Raw genomic sequence first — 13,720 nt, forward strand, 5'->3', positions numbered from 1 at the left:
TTGTATGATATAAAAATGGAGAGAGAGTCTTAGTTTTTTGTAGAGGGGTAAACTCTTTTGAAAAATGAGAGACTCTCATACACATATACTCACGACGGCGACGGCGTGAGTGTGCGTGAGCGTGATTAACCAAACAAATGTCGTGCGTGAGCGTGAGCCACGAAAATAATATTTTCGTGAATGTGCGTAAATAACGAATTTCGAAAAACACGCTCACGAAAATAATCCCGGTTACGAACATAAAATGCTTATGAGTTGAATTTATAATTTTAGTGACATCCTATGTGGTAAGAGTTTTATAACGCAGTCGATTGTTACCATACTCATGTTTGAGCGTGCATGAGCGTGAGTCCTACCAAAAATATTGTGCGTGAGTGAGCGTGAATAAGATTTCTCTGTCGTGAGTGTGCGTGAGCAAAATATTACTCACGTGCACACTAGATAGGGTCACGAAAAAAAGTTGATGCGGTCACCCCCCAGTTTTGTAGCATATTCGAAGATAATTTCAGAACACCAAAACTTTTTTTTCGTGCACCCTACGACCCCCCGAAATACAATTTATTGTGCTGTGTCGTCATTTGAAGTCCGATCGAAAAGAAATGCATATCGTTGTTCGTGGTTGATTCGTGCATTGGTCATTTTTGACTCCGACGTCAGATTTGATTTTTAATTTTCTTATTTGGCTTCGTATACCCCTATGATGCCCATTTCGGATAACCATTACACAGATCTTAACAAAATATGAAACTTTTGCTTTTGAAGTATTTACTTATATTCATAAACAAAAAAGTTACCGAGATTTTAAAAAGTCAATTGGTCACAAAAATATGGACAGACTTAAAAATCATGTAGCGAAAGTGATTGTTAGAATTTTAAAACAGTAGGCTCTCAAATTGTTCTAGCAAAAACACATGCACTTTGCACAACGCAGAAAATGCCGTAGTGCAAACAACGAGTATGTATACAACGGTACCGTTAGAAATTTACAGATAAACAGGTTTTGTGTTCTAAATGACTTGTAAATTAATTTCTTAGATGTGAATAACGATGTGCATGTGGTTTCGATCGGACATCATGACAACACAGCAAAAACTATTTGGTGGTGTGTAGGGTGGTGACCTATTGACTTTTTAAAATCTCTGTAACTTTTTTGTTTATGAATACAAGTAAATACTCCAAAAGCAAACGTTTCATATTTTGTTAAAATCTTTATAATGGTTGTCAGAAAGGGGCATCATAGGGGTATACGAAGCGAAATAAAAAAAATTAAAAATCAAATTTGACGTCGGAGTCAAAAATGACCAATGCACGAAATATAGCCCATGATCAACCACGAACAACGTTATGCATTTCTTTTCGATCGGACTTCAAATTACGACACAGCACAATAAATTGTATTTCGGGGGGTCGTAGGGTGCACGAAAAAAAGTTTTGGTGTTCTGAAATTGTCTTCGAATATGCTACAAAACTGGAGGGTGACCGCATCAACTTTTTTTTTCCTTTAGGCCGTGACCCTATCTAGTGCACACCTCTAATATACATACGGAGAAATGGCTCAACAATCAGCAAAAAAAGTTGTACACCAATGTGAAATAAATTGTGAGACGATATGAAATACTTACCTTAAATTAATTTAAGTTATAATAAATAGTCGGATGGACGTCCGTTTCGCAATTACCACATTCCTCATCAGCATCCTCTACTTGCAGTTGGTAGAATTCTCCAAAAAAATTTTCTAGAGAAATAAAATTTTGACAAAATGTTCTAAAGAAATAAAATTTTGACAAAATTGTCTAAGGAATAAAATTTTTAAAACAATTTCTATAGAAATAAAATTTTGGCAAAATTTTCTATAGAAAAAAAATTTAACAAAATTTTTTATAGATATAAATTTTTTACAAAATTTTCTACAGAAAAAAAATTTGACAACATTTTCTATTGAAATAAAATTTGGACAAAAATGTTGACAAAATTTTCTATAGAATAAAATTTTAAATTTTTAAAACAATTTCTATAGAAGTAAAATTTTGGCAAAATTTTCTATAGAAAAAAATGTAACAAAATTTTTTTACAGATATAAAATTTTTACCAAATTTTCTACAGAAAAAAATTGTTGACAAAATTTTCTATTGAAATAAAATTTGGACAAAATTTTTTATAGAAATAAAATGTTGACAAAATTTTTTATGGAAATAAAATTTTGACAAAATTTTCTATAGAAATAAAATTTTGACAAAATTTTCTATAGAAATAAAATTTTGACAAAACATTCTATAAAAATTAAATTTTGACAAAAATTTCTGTAGAAATAAAATTTTGACAAAACTTTTTATGGAAATAAAAATTTGACAAAATTTTCTAGAGAAATGCTATTTTGGTAAAATTTTCTATAAAAAATTAACAAAATGTTCGAAATAAATAAAATATTGATAAAATGTTTTATAGATAAAAAATTTTTGAAAACATTTTCTACAGAAAAAAAAATTTGACAAAATTTTCTACAGAAAAAGAAATTTTGACAAGATTTTCTATAGAAATAAAATTTGGACAAAGTTTTTTATAGAAATAAAATGTTGACAAATTCTTTTATGGAAATATAATTCTGACAAAATTTTCTATAGAAATAAAATTTTGACAACATTTTCTATAAAAATAAAATTTTGATAAAAATTTCTGTAGAAATAAAATTTTGACAAAACTTTTTATAGAATTAAAATTTTGGCAAAATTCTCTATAGAAATACAATATTCATAAAAATTTCTATAGAAATAAAATTTTGACAAAATTTTCTATAGAAAAAAAATTAACAAAATGTTCTGTAGAAATAAAACATTGACAATATTTTTAATAGATATAAAATTTTGACAAAAATTTCTACAGAAAAACAAATTTTGACAAGATTTTCTATAGAAATAAAATTTAGACAAGATTTTTTTATAGAAATAAAATGTTGACAAAATTTTTTATGGAAACACAATTTTGACAAATTTTTCTATAGAAATACAATTTTGAAAAAAATTTTATAGACATAAAATTTTGACAACAAGTTTGACAAAATTTTCTACAGAATAAAAATTTTACAAGATTTTCTATAGAAATAAAATTTAGACAAGGTTTTTTATAGAAATACAGATTTGCCGAAATTTTCTATGAAAATAAAATTTTTTGGTAAAATTTTCCGTAGAAATAAACTTTTTAAAACAATTTCTAAGAAACAAAATGTTGGCCAATTTTTCTATAGAAAAAAAGTTTAACAAAAACTTTTATAGATATAAAATTTTTACAAAATTTTCTACAGAAAAAAAATTTGACAAAATGTTCTATTGAAATAAAATTTGGACAAAATTGTCTATAGAAATGAAATTTTGACAAAAATTTCTGTAGAAATAAAATTTTGACAAAACTTTTTATAGAATTAAAATGTTGGCAAAATTTTCTATAGAAATGCAATCTTTACAAAAATGTCTCTATAGAAATAAAATTTTGTAGAGTAATAATATTTTGATAAAATTTTCGTTAAAAAATTAACAAAATGTTCTAAAGAAATAAAATATTGACAAAATGTTTTATAGATATAAAATTTTCTACAGAAAAAAAATTTGACAAGATTTTAAATTTTGACAAAAATTTCTATAGAAATAAAATTTGGACAAAGTTTTTTATAGAAATAAAATTTTGCCAAATTTTACTATAAAAATAAAATTTTGGTAACATTTTCTGTAGAAATAGAATTTTTAAAACAATTTGCATTTTTATATATATAATAAAATTTTTTTATATATATAAAATTTTTACAAAATTTTGTACAGAAAAAAAATTTGACAAAATGTTCTATTGAAATAAAATTTGGACAAAGTTTTTTATAGAAATAAAATGTTGACAAAATTGTCTATGGAAATGAAATTTTGACAAAAATTTCTCTAGAAATAAAATTTTGATAAAACTTTTTATAGAATTAAAATGTTGGCAAAATTTTCTATAGAAATGCAATTTTTACAAAAATGTCTCTATAGAAATAAAATTTTGACAACATTTTGTAGAGTAATAATATTTTGATAAAATTTTCTTTAAAAAATTAACAAAATGTTCCAAAGAAATAAAATATTGACAAAATGTTTTATAGATATAAAATTTTCTATAGAAAAAAAATTTGACAAGATTTTCTATAGAAATAAAATTTGGACAAAGTTTTTTATAGAAATAAAATTTTGCCAAATTTTACTATAAAAATAAAATTTTGGTAACATTTTCTGTAGAAATAAAATTTTTAAAACAATTTGTATAAAAGTAAAATTTTGGCAAAATTTTCTATAGAAAAAATATTAACAAAATTTTTTATAGATATAAAATTTTTACAAAATTTTTTACAGAAAAAGAATTTTGACAAAATTTTCTAGGGAAATAAAATTTTGACAAAAATGTCTATAGAAATAAAATTTTGACAACATTTTCTGGAGAAATAAAATTTTGACAAAATTTTCTATAGAAGTAAAATTTTGACAAAATTTTCTATAGAAGTAAAATTTTGACAAAATTTTCTATAGAAATAAAATTTTGACAAAATTTTCTATAGAAATAAAATTTTGGCAAAAATTTCTATAGAAATACAATTTTCACAAAAATCTCTATAGAATAAAACTTTGACAAAATTTTCGATAGAAATAATATTTTGACAAAATTTTCTATAGAAATAAAATTTTTACAAAATTTTCTATAGAAATAAAATTTTTACAAAATTTTCTATAGAAATAACATTTTTACAAAATTTTCTATACAAATAAAATTTTGACATTTTTTGTAGAAATAAAATTTTGACAAAATTGTTTATAGAAATAAGATTTTGACAAATTTCTATAGAAATAAAAATTTGAAAACATTTTCTATAGAAATGCAATTTTCTATAAAAATAAGATTTTTACAAAATTCTCTATAGAAATAAGATTTTATTAAAATCTTCTATTGAACTAAAATTAAGACAAAATTTTCAATAGAAATAAAATTTTCTATAGAAATAAAATTAAGACTAATTTTCCTATAGTAAAAAAATTTTGAAGAAATTTTCTATACAAATAAAATTGAGAACATTTTTTATAGAAATAAAATTTTGACAAAGTTTTTTATAGAGATAGCATTTTTACAAAACTTTCTATAGAAATAAAATTGTGATAAAACTCTTCTATAGAAGTGCAATTTAAAATTTTTTTTTTTATAAAAATAAAATGTTGGCAAAATTTTCTATAAAAAAATGGTGGCAAAATTTTCAATAGAAATAAAATTTGAACAACATTTTCTATTGAAATAAAATTTTGATACAGTTTTATATAGATATAAATTTTTAACAAAATTTTCTATAGAAACAAAGTTTTGACAAAATTGTTGTTGTTTTTTTAAAGAATAACATTTTTACTTTACTGTAATATCGAGATTTAAACAGACGTTAATTTGTCAGTGAATAGCTTTTAATTTTATAGAGTCATGATATAAAGCTAGATAACTCCCTAGGTTAGGTTAGGTGGCAGCCCGATGTATCCGGCTCACTTAAACTATTCTGTCCATTGTGATACCACATTGGTGAACTTCTCTCTTATCACTGAGTGCTGCCCGATTCCATGTTAAGCTCAATGACAAGGGACCTCCTTTTTATAGCCGAGTTCGAATGGCGTTCCCCATTGTAGTAAAACCACTTAGATAAGTTTGGAAACCCTCAGAAATGTCACCAGCATTACTGAGGTTGGATAATCCACCGCTGAAAACCTTTTTGGTAAGGCGGGCATGCCAACCATTGCACCACGGTGGCTCCCTAAAGAACGTTCCAAATATAATCTTGTGGTTTTAGTGTAGAAAACTATCTATTGTTTTTTTATTTTTTGTTAAATAAAAATTATTAATTTCTATGTAGTAAATACCATAATTAGTCAAAGCTCTTCATAGTGCACAATCATGATATGTGCTCTCAGTATTAACTGAAATGTTTATAGAAATTAAATGATTCTTCTTGGAACTCAATGAGAATCATTCAATCGTTAATTTTCATTATTCTATGAACATAGCAATTAAATAACTATCACGATTTAAACTCACTAAACTGAATATTATTTGAATTCTTTCGACAGTCGATGATAAACCCATTTCGAAGAAATCAACTTTGGCATAAAGAGATTTAGCACAAATATTAAATTTCCCAATTATTGGAATTGGATATTTAAATGTAATTATAAGTGGAATTGCTAATAGCGGTGGTTTTGGGGCGAGTGATTAGGATTTTAGAGGTTTAAATTGTTTAGTGCAAGTGCTCTAGGTTTTCAATTGCCTTAGGAGTTTAAATTCCAAAATAGATGAATTTTCATTTTAAATTAATTTAGGTTACGTTTAGTGACAATCCCTTATTTTAGACTATACAATGCAATAGCTTTGCCACATATCTTTAGCGGATTTTTGTCATGTTTAGTTTAGTTTTTTTTTTTAATAAAATTGAAAATAAAACACTAATTTAAATATAAACATTTTCCAAGGAAATCTCAAATAACACAAGTAAGTATTTTTTGTGGTTTTGACAAAACAAAATGAAAACGAACGTGTCACTTGGCAAATTGGTTACCTTGGAATAGTGAGCATACGTTTGAATCTCTATGTCATTGCTTGTATGGATGGATTCTCATTTACTATCTTGTAGATGCCTGTAAATGTGGTTCTAATTAGTTGCAACCGCAGGGGAATTGCTGATAAAAAGAAACTTAAAAAAAGCCACAGATACAACACGGATACCACACACATACACACACTTACGTATGCATCCATTAAAATCCAACTTAAGACATTAATGAGGATTTCTAGTCTTACTTTTATTGTTGTCTCATAAAATATTCACTGCAAGCACGGAAGAAACAAAAATGTGCGTTCTCATAGGTTTCCTATAACAAAGAGAATATCTTTAAGATAGCAATTTTTAATATGAAATTTTCAACTAGAAATATTGGTACCATGCACTTAAAAGAAATATTCAACTAATGTGACTTGCTTTGTATTATATTATTAAAAAAAAAAAAAAAAACAATAAATAAAATAAAGTAGAAAAATTAATTTAAACACATTTTAAATAAAAATCATAATTATATTTGTATTCTTATGCTAGCCTGACATCAATTCAAGCTGATTTAATGTTTAAATTATTTATACTAAATTTTATTATAATATTTATTCGAGCTTATTGGCCAAGACGAAAATTTATTGGGGTTCGTATTTTAAGGATATGAAAATTGTCAAAAGTCCACAAAATATCTCAGCAAAAAAATTTGGAAGTTGTTCTAAAGGCATAACTTTAAAAGCTCTTCCAAAAATGTCCTCCCAAAGATCTTTCTTTATTTTCGCTTCAAAGGAAGCTATTTTGAATCAAGTTTTATAACTCGCTTTTTTTCATATTTTTATACCATATTTTAATAACCCCCCTATCCACCATAGGATAGGGGGGATATTAACTTTGCCATTCCGTTTGTAACACATCGAAACATTGCTCTAAGACCCCTTTATATATATATCTGGGTCGTGGTAAAATTCGGAGTCGATCTGAGCATGTCCGTCCGTCTGTTGAAATCTCACAAACTTCCGAACGAAACAAGCTATCGACTTGGAACTCCACGCAAGTAGTTGTTATTGATGTAGTTCGGATGGTATTGCAAATGGGCCATATCGGATCATTTTTACGTATAGCCCCCACGTATAAACCGACGCTCAGATTTGGATTGCGCAGTCTCTTGGAGGAGCAAAATTCATCCCATCCGGTTTAAATTTGGTACATGGTGTTAGTAAATGGTCTCTAACAACCATCAAAAATTGGTTCATATCGGTCCATAATTATATATAGCCCCCATATAAATCGATCCCCAGATTTGAACTCCGGAGCCTCTTGGAAGAGCAAACTTCAGGTCTCTAATAATCATGCAAAAATTGGTCCATATCGGTCCATAATTATATGTAGCGCCCATATAAACAGCACCCCAGATTTGTCCTCCGGAGCGCCTTGGAAGAGCAAAGTTAACCCGATCCAGTTGAAATTTGGTACGTGATGTTATTATATAGTCTCTAATAACCATGCAAAAATTGGTCCGCATCGGTCCATAAATATATATAGCCCCCATATAAACCGACGCTCAGATTTGGCTAGCGGAGCCTCTTGGAGGGGCAAAATTCATCCGATCTGGTTGAAATTTGATACGTGGTGTTAGTATATGGTCTCTAACAACCATGAAAAAATTGGTCCATATCGGTCCATAATTATATATAGCCCCCATATAAATCGATCCCCAGATTTGAACTCCGGAGCCTCTTGGAGGAGCAAAATTCATTGGATCCGGTTGAAATTTGGTACGTGGTGTTAGTATATGGTCTCTAACAACCATGCAAAAATTGGTTCATATCGGTCCATAATTATATATAGCCCCCATATCAACCGATCCCCAGATTTGACTTGCGGAGCCTCTTGGAAGAGCAAACTTCACCCGATCTGGTTGAAATTTGGTACATGGCGTTAGTATATGGTATCTAAAAACCATGCAGGAATTGGTCCATATCGGCCCATAGTTATATGTAGCCCCCATATAAACCCAGATTTGGCTTGCGGAGCCTCTAAGAGAAGCAAATTTCATCCGATTCGGCTAAAATTTTGTCAAAATTTTATTTATATAGAAAATTTTGTCAAACTGAATTATATTAAATACGTATATAATTCATCGGCCTTTTTTATACCCACCACCATAGAATGGTGACGTTGGTATAATAAGTTTTTCATTTCGTTTGTAACACATCGAAATATAGATTTCCGACTATATAAAGTATATATATTCTTGATCAGGGAGAAATTCTAAGACGATATAAGCATGTCCGTCTGTCTGTTGTAATCACGCTACAACCTTCATTAATGGCGCTATCGTCCTGAAATTTGGCACAGATTCATTTTTTGTTTGCAGGCAGGTCAAGTTCGAAGATGGGCTATATCGGTCCAAGTTTTGATATAGCCCCCATATAGACCGATCTCCCGATTTTACTTCTTGGGCTTCTAGAATCCGTAGTTTTTATCCAATTTGCCTGAAATTTGGAATCTAGAGGTATTCTAGGACTATAAAGACGTCTGTCGAAAATGATGAGTGCCGGTTCATGTTTTGATATAGCCCCCATATAGACCGATCTCCCGATTTTACTTCTCGGGCTTCTAGAATCCGTAGTTTTTACCCAATTTGCCTGAAATGGGAAATCTAGAGATATTCTAGGACCATACAAAGTGTGTCGAAAATGGTGAGTACCGGTCCATGTTTTGATATAGCCACCATATAGACCGATCTCCCGATTTTACTTCTTGGGCTTCTAGAATCCGTAGTTTTTATCCAATTTGCCAGAAATTTTGAATCTAGAGATATTCTAGGAAAATAAAGAGATGTGCCGAAAATTATCGGTCCATGTTTTGATATAGCCCCCATATAGACCGATCTCCCGATTTTATTTCTTGGGCTTCTAGAAACCGTAGTTTTTATCCAATTCTAGGACCATAAAAAGGTATGCCGAATATATTGAGTATCGGTACAGTTTTTGATATAGCCCCCTTATAAATCAGCCCTCCGATCTGGGGTCGAGATTCTAGAATTACAATTAAATGTGCTGAATACTGTGTGTCCTTCCATGTTTTGGTATAGCCCCCATTACACCGAACTGCCGATTAAACTCCTAGGGTTTCTAGAAATTGTAGTTTTTATCCGTTTTGTCACAAATTTAAAATATACTGGCATTTTAGACCCATCACAAAGTGTATATGACTTAGTTTTATCGGTCCATTTGGTAAGGCCTCCATATAGACCGATTTCACTTATTGAGGGTATAACAGGTTGGCTGATAAGTCCCCGGCCTGACACATAGATGGCGTCGCTAGTATTAAATGCATATTATTTTTATATAGTACCAACCTTCATATGATTCGTGTCAAAATTTGACGTCTGTTAGTCAATTAGTTTGTGAGATAGAGCGTCTTTTGTGAAGCAAATTTTTGTTATTGTGAAAAAAATGGAAAAAAAGGAATTGCGTGTTTTGATAAAATACTGTTTTCTGAAGGGAAAAAATACGGTGGAAGCAAAAACTTGGCTTGATAATGAGTTTCCGGACTCTGCCCCAGGGAAATCAACAATAATTGATTGGTATGCAAAATTCAAGCGTGGTGAAATGAGCACGGAGGACGGTGAACGCAGTGGACGCCCGAAAGAGGCGGTTACCGACGAAAACATCAAAAAAATCCACAAAATGATTTTGAATGACCGTAAAATGAAGTTGATCTTAATGATATCACCGTGCCACCGTGGTGCAATGGTTAGCATGCCCGCCTTGCATACACAAGGTCGTGGGTTCGATTCCTGCTTCGACCGAACACCAAAAAGTTTTTCAGCGGTGGATTATCCCACCTCAGTAAAGCAGGTGACATTTCTGAGGATTTCAAAACTTCTCTAAGTGGTTTCACTGCAATGTGGAAAGTCGTTCGGACTCGGCTATAGAAAGGAGGTCCCTTGTCATTGAGCTTAACATGGAATCGGGCAGCATTCAGTGATAAGAGAGAAATTCGCCAATGTGGTATCACAATAGTCTAAGTGGGCCTGATAGATCGCTGCCACCTAACCTAACCTAATGATATCAAAGGAACGTGTTGGTCATATTATTCATCAATATTTGGATATGCGGAAGCTCTGTGCAAAAAGAGAGCCGCGCGAGCTCACATTTGACCAAAAACAACAACGTGTTGATGATTCTGAGCGGTGTTTGCAGCTGCTAACTCGTAATACACCCAAGTTTTTCCATCGATATGTGACTATGGATGAAACATGGTTCCATCACTACACTCCTGAGTCCAATCGACAGTCGGCTGAATGGACAGCGACCGGTGAACCGTCTCCGAAGCGTGGAAAGACTCAAAAGTCCGCTGGCAAAGTAATGGCCTCTGTTTTTTTGGGATGAGCATGGAATAATTTTTATCGATTATCTTGAGAAGGGAAAAACAAAAAATCAACAGTGACTATTATATGGCGTTATTGTAGCATTTGAAGGTCGAAATCGCGGCAAAACGGCCCCATATAAAGAAGAAAAAAGTGTTGTTCCAGCAAGACAACGCACCGTGCCACAAGTCATTGAGAACGATGGCAAAAATTCATTAATTGGGCTTCGAATTGCTTCCCCACCCACCGCATTCTCCAGATCTGGCCCCCAGCGACTTTTTCTTGTTCTCAGACCTCAAAACGGAGCTCGCAGGGAAAAAATTTGGCTACAATGAAGAGGTGATCGCCGAAACTGAGGGCTATTTTGAGGCAAAACCGAAGGAGTACTACCAAAATGGTATCAAAAAATTGGAAGGTCGTTATAGTCGTTGTATCGCTCTTGAAGGGAACTATGTTGAATAATAAAAACGAATTTTGACAAAAAAATGTGTTTTTCTTTGTTAGACCGGGGGTCATATCAGGCAACCTGTTAGAAGGCGAACTGATCATGAAAATTGCTTGAAACCAGAGTTTACTTCCCGTAATCATTTAAATAATTGGGAAGAAATTCTACAGATTTTAGATTTCAAATCAAGGCGTTATTTCATCATTTTCTTGCACACTTAACATACAAGAGATGTTTATGATTCCTCTAAAACTCAAACAAAAAATGGTTCTTATAAATTCAGAATTTCATGTAGTCTTCACAGGTAAAATCTTTACATTTATCTGTGGGAAGCGTACTGGTTGAACTGATCTGCTTGGGAAAATATCTGTCATCAAACACCCCCTGAAATTTTCAATGGAAACTAATATATTTGATCCATGGTGGTGGGTATTTAAGATTTGGCCCGGCCGAACTTTCTACTGTATATACTTGTTTTGTTTAATATATACCCCGTATGAGAAGACGACGTTAAGAAGTTTTGAGATACCTTGCCATCGACAAGTGTTACCGCAACCCAAGTAATTCGATTGTGGATTACAGTCTTTAGTACAAGTTTCTATGCAAACCATGGTGGAGGGTACATAAGATTCGGCATGGCCGAACTTAAGGCCGTATATATTTGTTTATGAGTTATTTTAACTTTTTCAAATACATATTAATAATTAATAAAATGCTACAAACTAATTAAATTTTGTTGAAAATAATGTTAAATTCATTCCAGAAAATTTGCAAATTTGTCGTATAATATTTGAATTCAAACGTTTCAGACAGACGCACATTGGGGTTTTTGATACCAAAAATGGGAATTAATTGAAAAATTAAATTTAGGAGAACCGAAAAAATTTTTATAGTCGGTAAAATTACACAAAATTCCACATCACTAGCGCAAAAATTGTGTCTTTGACAAGTACCGTTGTGTCACTATATATGTTTGAAGTTGGAGTTATTTTACGTTTTCCTTGCGTGCGATATAAATGTAAATTATTGGTGTCTTAAAATTTTGTTTTGAGTGTTTTCTAAAGCGATAATTAAAAAAATAATAATGGAACCTTCATCCTCAGGTTAATAAGATTATTTTTGTGTTTTTTGTTTTTATATGTGACTTGTGTTATTATTTGAAATTTAGTTTCGCTCGTAAGTCTTTAAATTAGAGGATTTCGAGAAATATGTCGACAAATAGTTGTGAATAAAGCCAAATTAAGTAAAAAAGTTTATTTTTTTCTAAAACAATAAACTCTTTTGAAAGCATAGATGAAAAAGTTGTCTGCACTTTTTTGCACATTTTGAAATTAAATGGAAATACATTTTTCAACCCCTGGTACTATATGTCCCCAACTGTGCACAAATATTTATTACTTGGAGCAGAAATAATTAACCACGCTTTACTTCCAATTGGACAGTTGTCGGAAGAAGCGCAAGAAGCTAGAAACAAAGATTTTAAAAATTTTAGAGAGCATTTTTTGCGAAAATGTTCTATGGAAAAGTCAAATGAAGAGATATTTAAAAGACTGTTAATTAACATAAAGGGTGATTTGTTAAGAGCTTGATAACTTTTTTTTAAAAAAAACGCATAAAATTTGCAAAATCTCATCGGTTCTTTATTTGAAACGTTAGATTGGTCCATGACATTTACTTTTTGAAGATAATTTCATTTAAATGTTGACCGCGGCTGCGTCTTAGGTGGTCCATTCGGAAAGTCCAATTTTGGGCAACTTTTTCGAGCATTTCGGCCGGAATAGCCCGAATTTCTTCGGAAATGTTGTCTTCCAAAGCTGGAATAGTTGCTGGCTTATTTCTGTAGACTTTAGACTTGACGTAGCCCCACAAAAAATAGTCTAAAGGCGTCAAATCGCATGATCTTGGTGGCCAACTTACCGGTCCATTTCTTGAGATGAATTGTTCTCCGAAGTTTTCCCTCAAAATGGCCATAGAATCGCGAGCTGTGTGGCATGTAGCGCCATCTTGTTGAAACCACATGTCAACCAAGTTCAGTTCTTCCATTTTTGGCAACAAAAAGTTTGTTAGCATCGAACGATAGCGATCGCCATTCACCGTAACGTTGCGTCCAACAGCATCTTTGAAAAAATACGGTCCAATGATTCCACCAGCGTACAAACCACACCAAACAGTGCATTTTTCGGGATGCATGGGCAGTTCTTGAACGGCTTCTGGTTGCTCTTCACTCCAAATGCGGCAATTTTGCTTATTTACGTAGCCATTCAACCAGAAATGAGCCTCATCGCTGAACAAAATTTGTCGATAAAAAAGC

This window comes from Haematobia irritans, chromosome 1, assembly GCF_050003625.1.
Source record: "Haematobia irritans isolate KBUSLIRL chromosome 1, ASM5000362v1, whole genome shotgun sequence".
NCBI lineage: Eukaryota > Metazoa > Arthropoda > Insecta > Diptera > Muscidae > Haematobia > Haematobia irritans.